The 14,716-nt window shown below is 33.7% G+C and overlaps 1 pseudogene; it reads right to left on the bottom strand.

The window, feature by feature from the left end:
- Positions 1-9,868: 9,868 nt before the first annotated feature.
- Positions 9,869-10,827, bottom strand: LOC145037675 (enoyl-CoA delta isomerase 2, peroxisomal pseudogene; annotated as a pseudogene).
- Between the last annotated feature and the right edge of the window lie 3,889 nt (positions 10,828-14,716).

The raw sequence follows: 14,716 nt of genomic DNA, 5'->3' as shown, positions 1-14,716 counted from the left end.
CCATCTATACCATAAGCTCAAGTGCTATCTGTGACAACACAAAATTTTCTATCTTGTACAGTCAAGCACTTCATTAAGAGTCAAACTTGATCCTGCTAACTTTTAGCACAGTTTAAAGTCCGTTTGAGCATTCTGAGCTTAAGTCCATCAAGAGAATAAGTGAATGAGAGTGTTAGTTGAACATATAACCAATCAAACAAGCCTTAAGCCCTCAAGGGAGGAGTTAACGGCTAAGACCTTGGAGTTTACGGTTGTACACTCAAGGTGGCCGAAAACCCCTTGATATATATATATATATATATATATATATATATATATATATATATATATATATATATATATATATATAGCCCTTAGTCATTTTCCTCATTCCTACCATTCCAAGCCCAAGAAATCGGATTTAAGTAAATCACTTCATATAAGTGTTATACCTCACTTCTTCTTGATTCACTCATGATTTCATCCATGAAATCCTTTCATTTCTATAGATCTTCAAGTGTTCTTCATCTCACCAAGAACACTAAGAACACACACTAGTGTTCTTGGACTTTAAACACTCTTACAAGGTCCTATATTGTAAGTACTCTTACCCTAGCTTGTTATGTGTCTAAAGCACTTAGTTTAAACCTTGAAAACACCAAGAAAACTCAAGAACACATGGGTTTACGGCCAAGGCAATCTCCTTGGGGCGTAAACACCATAAAGTGGTGCATATGTGCCACCATTCCTTCCTAATGCTTGGATCTTGACCTAGAACACATTCCGCTTGAGCTAAGGACCTTAAACATCAAATTGGTAGAAGTTACCATGGGTTTACGGCCATAAATCCATAAGGGCCGCAAACCCTAGGTCGTAAACTCCATGGGGTTTGGTCCTTGGCCCGTAAACTCAAATGCAAGACCTTACACCCCTTTGATGCAACCCAATGGCCTTCTAACGCTTAAACCAAAGTGTTTTCCATGCTTTAGGGTGTTTATACTTACTTAATTAGTGTTATAATCACTAATTAGATGCATACATATGTCTTTATATGTTAATGGGATCATTCTGTGTGTTCAAGTCTCCACTTGACACCTAGCACCTTGTCCAACACTTTCATCCAATCCACTCACTACAGGTGAGTTCATACCCCTTAATGTACCTTTTATATGATTTTAAATACTTTTATGGCGTGGGGGAATACAAGTTGAAACATCATAGTTATTATATCAATCACATGTGATTAATAACTATCAAACTAATAGATTTACTATACTTTCAGTTGTTTTATCAAACAAACTACTTCAAATTGTTTACCAAACTTGTTTCTATATGTCAAACTACTTTTAAATCGTTTTATAAAGTGACATCAAGTCATAAATATTTGTTTTTAAACTCATCAAAAGGTTTTACAAAAGCTTCTTCTTTTTAAACTTATTTATATATTGTCAAAATCATGTCTAATACATATATAGTTATATAGTAAGGTTTGAAGGACTTAGGACTGATAACTCACTTTATTTCCTGTTCCTTGTTTGGTTCTGGACTTGGAGTACCCGGTTGTTTTTCCGGGTGTCATTTGATCCTTAGTTATATATTATGTATATATGTATAAGACATAAGAGCTTTTATCTCAGTTCAATACATTCGATCATACAAACAATTCTTCTAGTAAACTATAATAGGCATAGTTTAGGATGATACTATTCATTACTTCTAGTTCAACGAAGCATACAAAGAGTCAGTTCATTCATGAGTCAATACATACTATTATGAGAAACTATACAACTATACAATGATGAGAAACTAAGAAAACATACTATTATGAGAAACTATACAACTATACTATGATGAGAAACTAAGAGAACTCACTATTACGAGAAACATTACATATACATTTGCAAATAAACAGAAGGAACATATACCAGTATAACCTTTAGAATATGAGATTCACCCCCACATGATGCAGATTTCACCATTGTCATGTTAGTAACCAGAGTCTCCTGGAGGGAGAACGGGCATTGTGTGTATAGATCTATATGGGACAGACTATCCCGCACCTCGACTGTTAGCTACAGTCACCGGCCGACCAAGCCAAAGGGTGACAAATGTCATTTTCTTCGACGTCTTGCATCGTCGTGTATTACAACCGTCAATCAGTATGGTTACAAATCTCACATTATCTTATGATTCAACGACTTTAAGATAAGATGTTTAAGGTATTTTTTACATACAAACCGTAGTACTAAATTATTTTCCCATTTCATTCACTTTGTGATCATTTCACATAAACGGTAATATATAAACTATATTTTGTTAATGATAGTCATACTTGGGAAAATCACACACTTTTACAACAAACAAACATGCAGAACTTTGATGCCCTGGTAGAAGGCTACTTTTAGTAGAAAATATATAATTTTCTAGGAGATACAATTCCTTATACAAACATTTACATTGTACATTTACAAACATTTACAAATTTATACATCAAACACTTACAAACATTTTCATACAAACAATGACACTAAAATGCTTATGAACTCACCAGCTTTTATGCTGATAAACTCTTTCAAAATAACTTGTATTCTCAGGTCGTCAATAGAGCGGTGCAGGCAACGGGTTTTAAGAAGACGGAGCGTGTTCAAGGCACGTCTTTTATTTTGATTCATATTATGGTGTCTTATAAAACTTCACAGAACACCCTTGTATACAATTATATTATTAATGAAATGGATGATGTTGTTGCTTGTTTACTACTATGCTTTGTTGTGATACTGTACATGACGTCCTCCACCCCAGAACGTTTCCGTCGTTCCAATTTTGGGGTGTGACACTATCAGAACCTCCTGGCCTCCGTCCCCCGATCCTGATCCCGACCCGGATGCAGTCACAAATCGTCGCGTCATCACCATACTGAAAACACACCAACATATATAAGATAATCACATAACAATAGGGGACCAACTCCCGACTAAACCATAAGGGTTGTGACTTCCTTGCTACGCATATGGGTTTTATGCTTTCAGTAGTACAGGCCCATACTGCCTTCCACACCTACCCATATTTGTCTCAAGTATCACCACAACACCCTAACAATATACATAACATAGCTAGTGCCCAACCCTCATTCTTAGAGGAATGTTAAACCATCTCATGATTGTCCTCATGGCTTCTCACGATCCACCCATCCATTAAACTTCCATCAACCCAGCAGTACTAGCGTAGGCTAGCCGTACCTAACACTGGACCCTATAGACTTTCGAATATCCAGTCCTACCCTAAGGTCGAATTAAACATTCTCGGGCTATAAGATCTTGATTACATACATCCGTGATGCATATACAAGTAACTACACTAATGATGTCAATCTCATATAAGGAAAACCCTAGGCTAGCATGTATCATGTAATCAAACAATTCTATCATGCAACTCCTGAAGATCCTTAGCCTAGTACTAGCATGTTGTTCTAACATATCACATAATCAAATAGCTGTATGGTATTTTGGGATCTACTTACTGGCTCCGGCTGATCGTACACCTTGCATCCTCCTTCACTTAGTTTGAAAACCATTTTAAAAATCTTTTGAAAACCTTTCCCTGATTTGAGACTGGATCCTCACGAATGTTCCTCCAATTCACTCAAACCAAGGCTCTGATACCAACTTGTAACACCCATAAAAATTCGAGCCAATTTAAACTTTTTAAAACATTTCGAATCCATTAAACATTACAAACTTGTTTTCAAAAGTATCGTATCAGAGTATCCCATAAACAAATTCATAAAAAGTGAGGAGTTGTATGATCACGCCTTAGCCTTGCCCCGATCTCCTGAAGTACCTGAAACAATAAACTGAAACTATAAGCCTGAAAGCTTAGTGAGTTCCCCCAAAATACCGATACACATACAATTCACATAATCATGTCAGCAACTTCATAACATAACAAACTAAAACAACATAAAATGGGTCCACAGCTTTATAGATTGAATTACCCCCTGGGCCCACAGTGTGAGTCTGGATTGCTTCAGACGTACAGCCCACATTTGGCTTGCCATCGAGCCCACAATACGAGTCTCCCTTAGCCTGTTACTGGAATGCTCCCGGGTTTGTTAGATTACCGCACGAAGCAGTCTCACCTCAACCCATCCCACATAACATATCAACATGTATCATAAATAATGCACATACAGATAATCATACAATATCACAGGTAGTCCTATAGATCTACCCAACTAGCATATCAACGAGCATACATCACTAACTCAACTCAGCATATCAATAATTGCTAGGATATCAAATCCAGTGGGCCGGCCTTAGTGCCTTAGACCCCTTAGTATAGTGAGGATAACTCACCTTGCAAATGTCGGCTCGATAACTAAACTCTAACTCTCAGATCACGACCACAACTCCACCACCTATTATCATAATAGACCTATACTCGTTAGTCCTCAATCTTCCAAGGTACCCCATAAGTCAACTAGTCAACCCACTATTCAAAGTTAAAGTCACAGTCAAGGTCAATAGTCCATGTTGACCCTTACTCGTCGAGTACCCTCGGCTACTCGCCGAGTTCCTCGGAATACTCATCCACTCGCCGAGTCCCCAGAGTGACTCGTCGAGTTCCTATGGTTCGCGATTGAAGCCCTAAGGCCACTCGTCGGGTTTTCCTTCTTTCAACTCGACAGGTTCTCACACACTCATCAATTTGGGGAAACGTTAACCGACTCGCCGAGTTGTTCATCCAACTCATCGAGTTCTATGTCTATCTTCATGTGACTCGTCGAGTCGACTATGCGACTCGCTGAGTCCCTTCAGTCCTTTAACCATGCAGACACCTTTTGATCCATGCCAAGGCCCCAAATTGCAAATCCAACTTCCCTAGGCTTGCTTATCACGTAAAGTTGCAAACTTTACGTGCATGCATGGCTAAAAAGGCTCTAAATGACAAATCCAAGATTATAAAGGGGCTTTACACTCAAGGGAGGGTTCATTCATGACCAAAGCTCGAACTTTTTGAATCTAAATCCCAAGAAGGGTCCATATATGAAGTTACAACTTTAGATCTAGCTCATACACCACATTATCATCATAACCAAGCCAAAATAACCCTAAATCTCACCCAAAAGAGGTCTAGAAGGAAAGAAGGTAAAAGTGGCGACTTGATACCTTTAAAGGATGCTAACAGAGCTATATTTCTTATTTACCACATTTTCCTTGCTTCTAGCCTCTTGCCCTCCAAGCTCTTCTTTACAAGGATTCTCTTTCCAAGCTTAAAACACACTAGAATGAATCACCACACGGATTAGGGTTCTCTGCACTCTCAAGGGGCTGTAAAGAGGCCAAAGGGACATATGATTGTTTAAATAGGGTTCAAAACCATGGGATTTAGGGTTTCATCTACCAGCTCCTACTTGTCGAGTCCCTTCTTGAACTCGGCGAGTAGGCCACTAAATTCGCGAACCAACCCGTTGCTACTCGACGAGTAGGGCAACCAACTCATCGAGTAGACCTTGGAAACAAAAGAATTCTTATTTAAATCAATACCTGAGAATCAGGGCATTACAATATGGCTGAACTTGGTGCCACATGTCACCATCTGGTGGCAAAACTTGGGGAGAAAGCAATGGCCAAGATTGTGCCACGTCACCCATTTTCGCATTGCACACTTCCGACTTCTAAAATCCGTAACTTTCGCATACGAGCTCCATTTTTGATGTTCTTTATATCCACACGTAGGTGAAAATAAGATCTACAACTTTAATTTTGACTTTGTTGACTAATTCTCTACCGATCTTAAATTTAACAGTATGAGGAGATTATACTATTAAATGACCGCGAAAAAAATTAGTAACTCTTTCATACGGACTCCGTTTTTGTCTATATTTTTATCATTGACTTCCTATTAATGAGATATTCAACTCTGATTTAGGTCGCGTAGGCCAAAAACCGCTCGATCTAAAATTCGAGTTTCGGGTTGTGCACTGCTATGTCAAATCTTAGAAAATTCATCACTTCCTCATACGAAGTCAGATTTGGGCGTTCTTTTTATGCACGCTCTCAGTTTAACGTATACTACAACTTTTGTTTATATCAATAAGGCTAAAAATTCCTCTATCATAAATTCACTATTTACGTCTTCTGGTGCCGTATCGATTTTGCCGTAAAACTTCGGCGGGCCATAACTTCTTCGTTATAACTCGAATTTCGGCGTTCTTTATACATATGGAACCGTTGTAACATATACTACCACTTGGTTAAGATTAATCCTTCTAAATAATATTCCAACAATAACTCATTTTTTATGCTTATTGTCTCTAAATTGACTAGCCCGAATCTGCGGGCGTTACATATTTTTATTCTTAGCTTATTAAATCATAATAATTAAGTAAACAAGCATAAATTTCACATAATATTAACATAATTCTTCTTTATTACTTCAAAACGAGTTACTATTACATTATCTTTAGTGTTTAGCCCAGAAACACGGGCGTTACAGTTGTAACCCACGAAATAGTGGAATAACTAGAATGTACCCCCTTTTTTTTTTAGAAATACTATATTTTGGTAAAAAGTTTCCAAAAACTTTATAGTTTTTCAAATCATAAATTTTTCTCATGATTTTTTATAACATAGATCATGTTTTGTTCTTATTAGTTTTGCACATGAGGACTAATACATCACAAATATTTGCACAAAAGCTAGTGATAGCCACATCTTATGCAAATAATGACTTATACTTTAATATAAAGATGAAACTTGCAAATACTTGTATGATAAACAAATTTTGACTTGTATTCCCCCCCCCCCCTTACCCACCCTCTCAAACATGGAAAAACTTGAAAATATGGAGGGGGGGTATGAACTCACGTTGAGTGGATTTGTGGGTTGTTTGATGTGAAGATTCCAAGCCTAAACACTTGAATGAGGTTGATGAACTTCTTGGAAAATGATGTTACCCTAAGAGGTTTAACACATAATAATATGTGTAAATAATATGAAACTAACATGAAAGTATAATAAAACACTAGATTAGTGGGATAAACTCACCAAAATTCTAAGGATCAACTAGGAGATTTTTTTTTTTAAAAACTTGGAAGATCTTGGCTTTCTTTTTTATAGAGTTTGGAGTGATAACAAAGAGAAATGAAAATAGGGTTCTTGGATTGCTTATTGCCATGAATAAAAGGGAAGGGGGAGTGATATGATGTTTACTTGGTTATATGGAGGATAATAACATGGTTATATGTTAGGCATTTTGTGGGTTACTATTGGGTAAAAGTTGCATAGGAAACGAGGATAAGCATCTAAATCACAATGTCAACTATCCTTTTCTACTTATCTAGCCGAAATCCCTTTGGGAACTCCTTAATATGGCCGGAATCCTAAGTGATTTCGGCCTAGACTTGGTTTGATTTCATCCTAGGTGTGTCCTAGGCTTGTGATTTCGGTCCTAGACCCATTATAGCTTATGTTTTCGATTTGGAATCTTTCCTAGCTTGTGATTTCGGTCCTAGACCCATTTTAGCTTGTGATTTCGGTCCTAGACCCATTCTAGCTTGTGTTTTTGGTTTTAAATCCTTCCTAGCTTGCGATTTCGATTTGTAGTACCCACTAAGAGGTGATTCCGGCCTTAAGCAAACTGAATCACTAAGGTGGTAAACTATAAGGCAAGGTATTAATTCATGATTTATGTTCCAACTATTTGATTTGTCTTGACTTGTTATAGTTTGTTTACTTTCAAGAGCTTGTTACAAATATGATTTCCAAGGTGTGTGTGTGTATATATATATATATATATATATATATATATATATATACTTATAAAACTAATGCCCTTTTGACTTTCAAGAGTTTATTGCAACAAGGTTACATTGTGAATTCATTTATACACACTTACAATTTAGACCTTGCTTGACACAAAATTTTCCAGTTGTCACATGTTCATCCTTTTTCCATCAACACCAAGGTTTCTTTGTTTTACACTTGGTATCAGAGCGGTTTCGTTGAAGGGGGTATGATTCGAGGTTGATTACAAGCAACCCCGATTTCTTTTAATTGGGCTTGTGAGAGACTAACCGGAGGTGCAGAATAAACGGATGAGAAGACGTCAAAATGGGTGGCTTTGATTTGGTTCGTTTTGTGGGTCACGAAAGACGGTAAAGGTGGTTGTAACCTTGTCTTGTTGTCAGGTGGAAGACTGCTCTCGGACAAGCTTGATTAAAGAAGTCGAGGTTAAGGAGAAAAGGATGTCGTTGTTAAAGAAGGAGGTTTGATGACATATCAAGTTCTGGTTTTGACTCCAACGAATTATCCGGTGTGGCCAGTCAAAGTCAAGTCGATTATGGATGCACACGACATATGGGAGACGGTCAAACCAAAGGCGTTAGGTAAATCATCAAATCAAAAGAAGTCAAAACAAGCTCTTGCCTTTTTGTTTCAAGCGATACACGAGGACATGGTGTTGCAAATGGCGAGTTACACCAACCCAAAGCAAGTGTGGGATGGGCTAAAAACACAGTATTTGGGAGTGGATTGGGTGAGAACGGCTCGACTTGCAACCTTAAAAATGGAGCTTGAAAGTTTACGCATGAAGGAGGGTGAAACGGTTGATGGTTTTGTGATGAAATTATCCGGTTTAGCGTCAAAAGTAAGGAGTCTTGGTTACGAGCTTGAAGAAGTTGATTTGGTGAAAAGGTTACTTGAGTCAATGCCTAAGTTGTTTCTTCAAATTGTGGCTTCAATAGAGCAATGTTTCGAGTTGGATTAGATGTTATTCAATGAAGCGATTGGTAGACTGAATGCATAAGAGGAGCGTATAAGAGGAACCGAGAAAGTGGAGGACACTCAATGTGGGTTGTCGTTGGCTAGTGAGGAAAAGTCACATGTTTGTAAGCATTGTGGCAATGGGCGTTCAACTCGGGATGTCTTTGGACATGGCCGGGGAAGAGGTCGGGGGTCCGGGAGAAGTCAAGATGATAATGAACATGTCCGGGATAAAAGCCACGTTAGATGTTACAAATGTGGTGAGATTAATCACTATAAAAACGAGTGTCCTAAATGAGAAAATGAAGAAGCGGATCTAATCGAAAAGGAACCGATAATGTTTTGAATGAGTGGTATTATCAAACCAATTAAGGGGGTGATTGTTGATTAATTGGTTTTGATCTATACTATTTATTAGGAAAGTTTCATCTTTTTAGGAAACTTCTTTTTATTAGTTTTAAGTTTATTTGAGTGGATGTTTTTGAGTTTGATTAGGTATCTAATTATTTTATTATAAATATGGGAGATGCGTTTTTTTTTCTTTATTGTATGCAGTAATTTCCTTTGCTTATTAATAAAGGTCTTTTGGAACGGTTATGGATTATGGATAAACTTTTTAGTTGAAAACCGGTTCTTGGTGTAAAACAAAGAAACCTTGGTTCTTATGGAAAAAATGTTGAACAAAAGGAGAAAAAATTGAACAGGAGAGAACAAATATATGCAGAGGGAAAGTTACGTCCACAACTCACCTTCAAAGTGACTTCCATCATCTAGTTCTCTAGTCATTACTATATATTTACAAGATTTAAACCCCCAAAAAAAAAAAAAATTTGTACGACACATGATAATTAAACGGATCGAATTAAAGTCAAATTATTTCAACCCGTTAAGTTTCAACCAACCCACATGGAGACAACACATTTGTCACCTCAACACGACTACTAATATTACCCATATATCGCATTATCTACCTAACAAGTGAGAAGATATGATCATTCATAGGTCATATGCAAGTGCTCTCACAATGAGTTTCTACAAAAAGGATAATGAAAATATGAAATATTATCATCTTCATCTCTGACCATTTGGCATTTGCAAACAAAAAAAAGGATTAAAACGTGGTATACTTAAATAAATTTTATTAGAAGATTATACAGTTACATCCCTTCAAGTATCCACCAACAACAGAAACAACCTTACAAAAATAAAAATAACAATTCCACCCCTTCTATTTCCTTCCCCAAACTTAAAGCCGAGCTTTTACAAGATCCCGGCTAACCAAGCCGAGCACGCCACACAGCTCCGGGTACAAAGACTTCCGTATCTCGGCGTAAACCTCGCCGTCCCACTTCCTCTTGTTCAGCTCCTCCGCCATACGCACACCAGCCTCCACCGTCTTCTCCCCGTTATCATACGCCGAATCAATTAAACCCTTTGCCACCGCTTCCTCCGCCTTGACCCTCACACCACGCAACAATACATCCCGCCGGACATCCGGCCTCGCAACCTTCGATTTCATCAACGCCGTGAAATACCCAGGTAACGTCATCCCTATATCGACCTCACTCATGTACAAAATCCCCCGATCGCGACGCATCAAGACGTAGTCGTGGCTCATCGCGAGCATCAGTCCTGCGGCGGCGGCGTGGCCAGTGACGACGGCGATTGTTGGCATAGGGAGGGAGATGAAGTCGGCGACTACACCCTTGAAGAGTTCCACCATGTGACGGAGGAGGTTAACTGCTTCCGAAGGAGATCCTCCTGAGGCGGATTTGGCCCAGGCGAGATCGAAACCGTTGGAGAAGAATTTACCTTCGGCGACGGTGATAAGGGCGGTGCCGCGAGTGGATTGAGACTTGGCTTCGGAAAGAGCGGATCGGATGGAGGCGATGAGAGTAGGGTTTAGACGATGTTCATCGCCGCCGTCGCCGGTTAAAGTGAGGAAGAAGATGTTGCCTCGCTTATCTAGAGTGCACATATCGCCGGCCGGAATTTAGATCTCTTATTATTATTTTTTTGGCACCCCGTTCGATGGTGATAGCGTATATAGAGAACCAAATTTGAGAATATATTGTTTCTTTCTAATTTATTAATTAAAATTTAAATGAGGTGAAAATCATGTAAGTGCAATATATTTGATAAAGCAAAATGTCTGCTATATGTAGAACTCTGCATCATTGGCTGCAGTCTTAAAAAAAAAACAATCGTTTGTTTTTTTAATATATGCGGGTTATTAAAATAAGTTAAAATTTAAATAAATTAATTGTTGATTTTTTAATATTTTTATTACTTTATTATAAATCTTCTCTAATAAATCAAGGTTTTTTTACACTTGTCACACTCTCATTCATTTTGCCACATACCATTTTGTGGTTATTTTGAATTAATTTTTATTTCATATGTAATTTTGTGGTTTTCCTATTTTATTAAATTGCATATGGTATTTAAATTTAATAATAAATGCATATCAATTTCATTAATGGATTTTCTTTATAATTTCAAAACTTTAAAATAAAATGTGATTAATTTGCTTTGATTATTTTATCTAAATGATTTGTTTAAATTTAGAAAAAAAAAACACTTTAATTTTAGTAATTCAATATTTTTCTTATTAATTCAAATTTCTCAAATATTTATACATATTTAATTAATTTAAATACATCCATGTAATACATGGGACTTACACCTAGTACATATTAATTAATTAGCTAGCTCCTGTAAAACGATCCCTTCAAGCATTGTTTATATATGGAAGTGCAAAAATAAAGAAAAATGAAAAAATCACTTTGACATTTACGTAAATAGAGTTTCTAAAAGCATTAAAGAAAAGGTTTTTGTTATTATAATAAATGAAGACTTGCGAGATTTTATTGCGATATTTTTGAAATATGTAATATCTACATGTTAATTTTTTTTTTTTTTCAATTTTAAAATTAAAAATCTTCCTTAATAAATGAAGGTTTATTTTACCACATGTCAATCTCTTATGAGTTTTAACACTTGTCATTTTGTGGTATTTTTGAAATAAATATTATCCACTTGTTAATTTTTAATTTGTTTCAGTTTTTAAAATTAAAATCATATATTTATATATGTAAAGTATTAAATATAATCTATATATAATTAAATTGCAATGAATACATTTTTCCTTTCTTATTTTAAAGTTTTACATTAAAAAAATATTTACTGTTTACATTTTAATGTTTAATTTTTTTTAAATTAACCCGTATAATATACGGGTCTCATATCTAGTCTTCTCTAATAAATGAATGTTTTTTTACACTTGTCACACTCTCATTCATTTTGACACATGTCATTTTGTGGTTATTTTGAATTAATTTTTATTCCATATGTAATTTTATGGTTTTCCTATTTTATTAAATTGCATATGGTATTTAAATTTAATAATAAATGCATATCAATTTTATTAATGGATTTTCTTTATAATTTCAAAACTTTAAAATAAAATGTGATTAATTTGCTTTGATTATTTTATCTAAATGATTTGTTTAAATTTAGAAAAAAAAACACTTTAATTTTAGTAATTTAATATTTTTCTTATTTTTCTTATAAATTCAAATTTCTCAAATATTTATACATATTTAATTAATTTAAATATACCCATGTAATACATGGGGCTCACACCTAGTACTCCTTAATAAATGAAGGTTTTTTTTTTGCCACTTGTCAATCTCTCATGAGTTTTGATACGTGTCATTTTGTTGTAATTTTGAAATAAATATTATCCACTTATCAATTTTTGGTTTGTTTTAATTTTTAATTAAAGTCATATATTTATATATGTAAAGTATTAAATATCATATATATGGTATTAAATTATAATAAATACGTTTCCTTCCTTCTTATTTTAAAGTTGTAAATTAAAAAATATTTCATTTTTATATTTTAAATTTAATCATTTTTTAAATTAACTCGTATAATATACGGGTCTCACACCTAGTAGTTAACAAATCTATATCAACTTTTATGTATTGGTGTATAAAAAGTAAAAATAAAAATGGTGTAAATTAACGTATATATTTGATAAAACTCAACAATTTTGGTCGCAAAGTTATATCTAAACATTGTAATTGTGAATCAAAAAATCATAAATGTATGGAAATAAACTTCAATTTTTTCAATTAAATCAATTAAAATCGTACCATAAATATTTTTCTAAGAAATTGACGATATTGTATTACATAATGCTTTATAAAATTTGGCACAAAAAATCTTCCTTAATAAATGAAGGGTTTTTTTGCCACATGTCAATCTCTTATGAGTTTTGATACTTGTCATTTTGTGGTATTTTTGAAATAAATATTATCCACTTGTCAATTTTTGATTTGTTTCAGTTTTTAAAATTAAAGTCATATATTTATATATGTAAAGTATTAAATATAATCTATATATAATTAAATTGCAATGAATACATTTTTCCTTTTTTATTTTAAAGTTTTACATTAAAAAAATATTTACTGTTTACATTTTAATGTTTAACTTTTTTTAAATTAACTCATATAATATACGGGTCTCATACCTAGTATTCTCTAATAAATGAAGGGTTTTTTTTACACTTGTCACACTCTCATTCATTTTGCCACATGCCATTTTGTGGTTATTTTGAATTAATTTTTATTCCATATGTAATTTTGTGGTTTTCCTATTTTATTAAATTGCATATGGTATTTAAATTTAATAATAAATACATATCAATTTTATTAATGGATTTTCTTTATAGTTTCAAAACTTTAAAATAAAATGTGATTAATTTGCTTTGATTATTTTATCTAAATGATTTGTTTAAATTTAGAAAAAAAAAACACTTTAATTCTAGTAATGCAATATTTTTCTTATTTTTCTTATAAATTCAAATTTCTCAAATATTTATACATATTTAATTAATTTAAATACACTCATGTAATACATGGGGCTCACACCTAGTACTCCTTAATAAATGAAGGTTTTTTTTACCACTTGTCAATCTCTCATGAGTTTTGACACTTGTCATTTTGTTGTAATTTTGAAATAAATATTATCCACTTATCAATTTTTGGTTTGTTTTAATTTTTAATTAAAGTCATATATTTATATATGTAAAGTATTAAATATCATATATATGATATTAAATTATAATAAATATGTTTCTTTCTTTCTTATTTTAAAGTTGTAAATTAAAAAATATTTCATTTTTATATTTTAAATTTAATCATTTTTTAAATTAACCCGTATAATATACGGGTCTCACACCTAGTAGTTAACAAATCTATATCAACTTTTATGTATTGGTGTATAAAAAGTAAAAATAAAAATGGTGCAAATTAACGTATATATTTGATAAAACTCAACAATTTTGGTCGCAAAGTTATATCTAAACATTGTAATTGTGAATCAAAGAATCATAAATGTATGGAAATAAACTTCATTTTTTTCAATTAAATCAATTAAAATCGTACCATAAATATTTTTCTAAGAAATTGACGATACTGTATTACATAATGCTTTATAAAATTTGGTACAAAAAATATAAGAATATATTATGATTTTTTTTCATATTTATATATACAACTTCCATGACCATTATTGTAATAAATTTTTATTTATAAATTTGTTAAAAATAACATGTTTATGTGTAACATACACGTTTTAAAATCGTGTTTTAAGTAAATAATATTATGAAATATTAAGTGAATTTGAATGTCGAGTTCTAACGGATAGTTTTTACTAGAAATGAAGTAAAACTATGCTTAGAATCATTCAGAAAGTATTTGAAGTCTTGTGAGATTCCAATCAAATGTCAAATAGTGAAATATATCGAAAATATAAAATTTGGAATAAGTAAAATTTTATTATTGAAAGTTGTAGATAATCTCGTTAGAAACATTTAGGCGAAAACCTCATCGAAATCCGAGTTATAACGAAAGTCATATTTAGAGCCGAAGTACTGCCCAAATTAATATTTAGCCCCCGGT

This window comes from Lactuca saligna, chromosome 3 (assembly GCF_052625555.1).
Source record: "Lactuca saligna cultivar CGN05327 chromosome 3, ASM5262555v1, whole genome shotgun sequence".
Classification (NCBI taxonomy): domain Eukaryota; kingdom Viridiplantae; phylum Streptophyta; class Magnoliopsida; order Asterales; family Asteraceae; genus Lactuca; species Lactuca saligna.
Note: the sequence above shows the minus strand (reverse complement) of the source record. Positions and strands in the feature narration are given on the sequence as shown.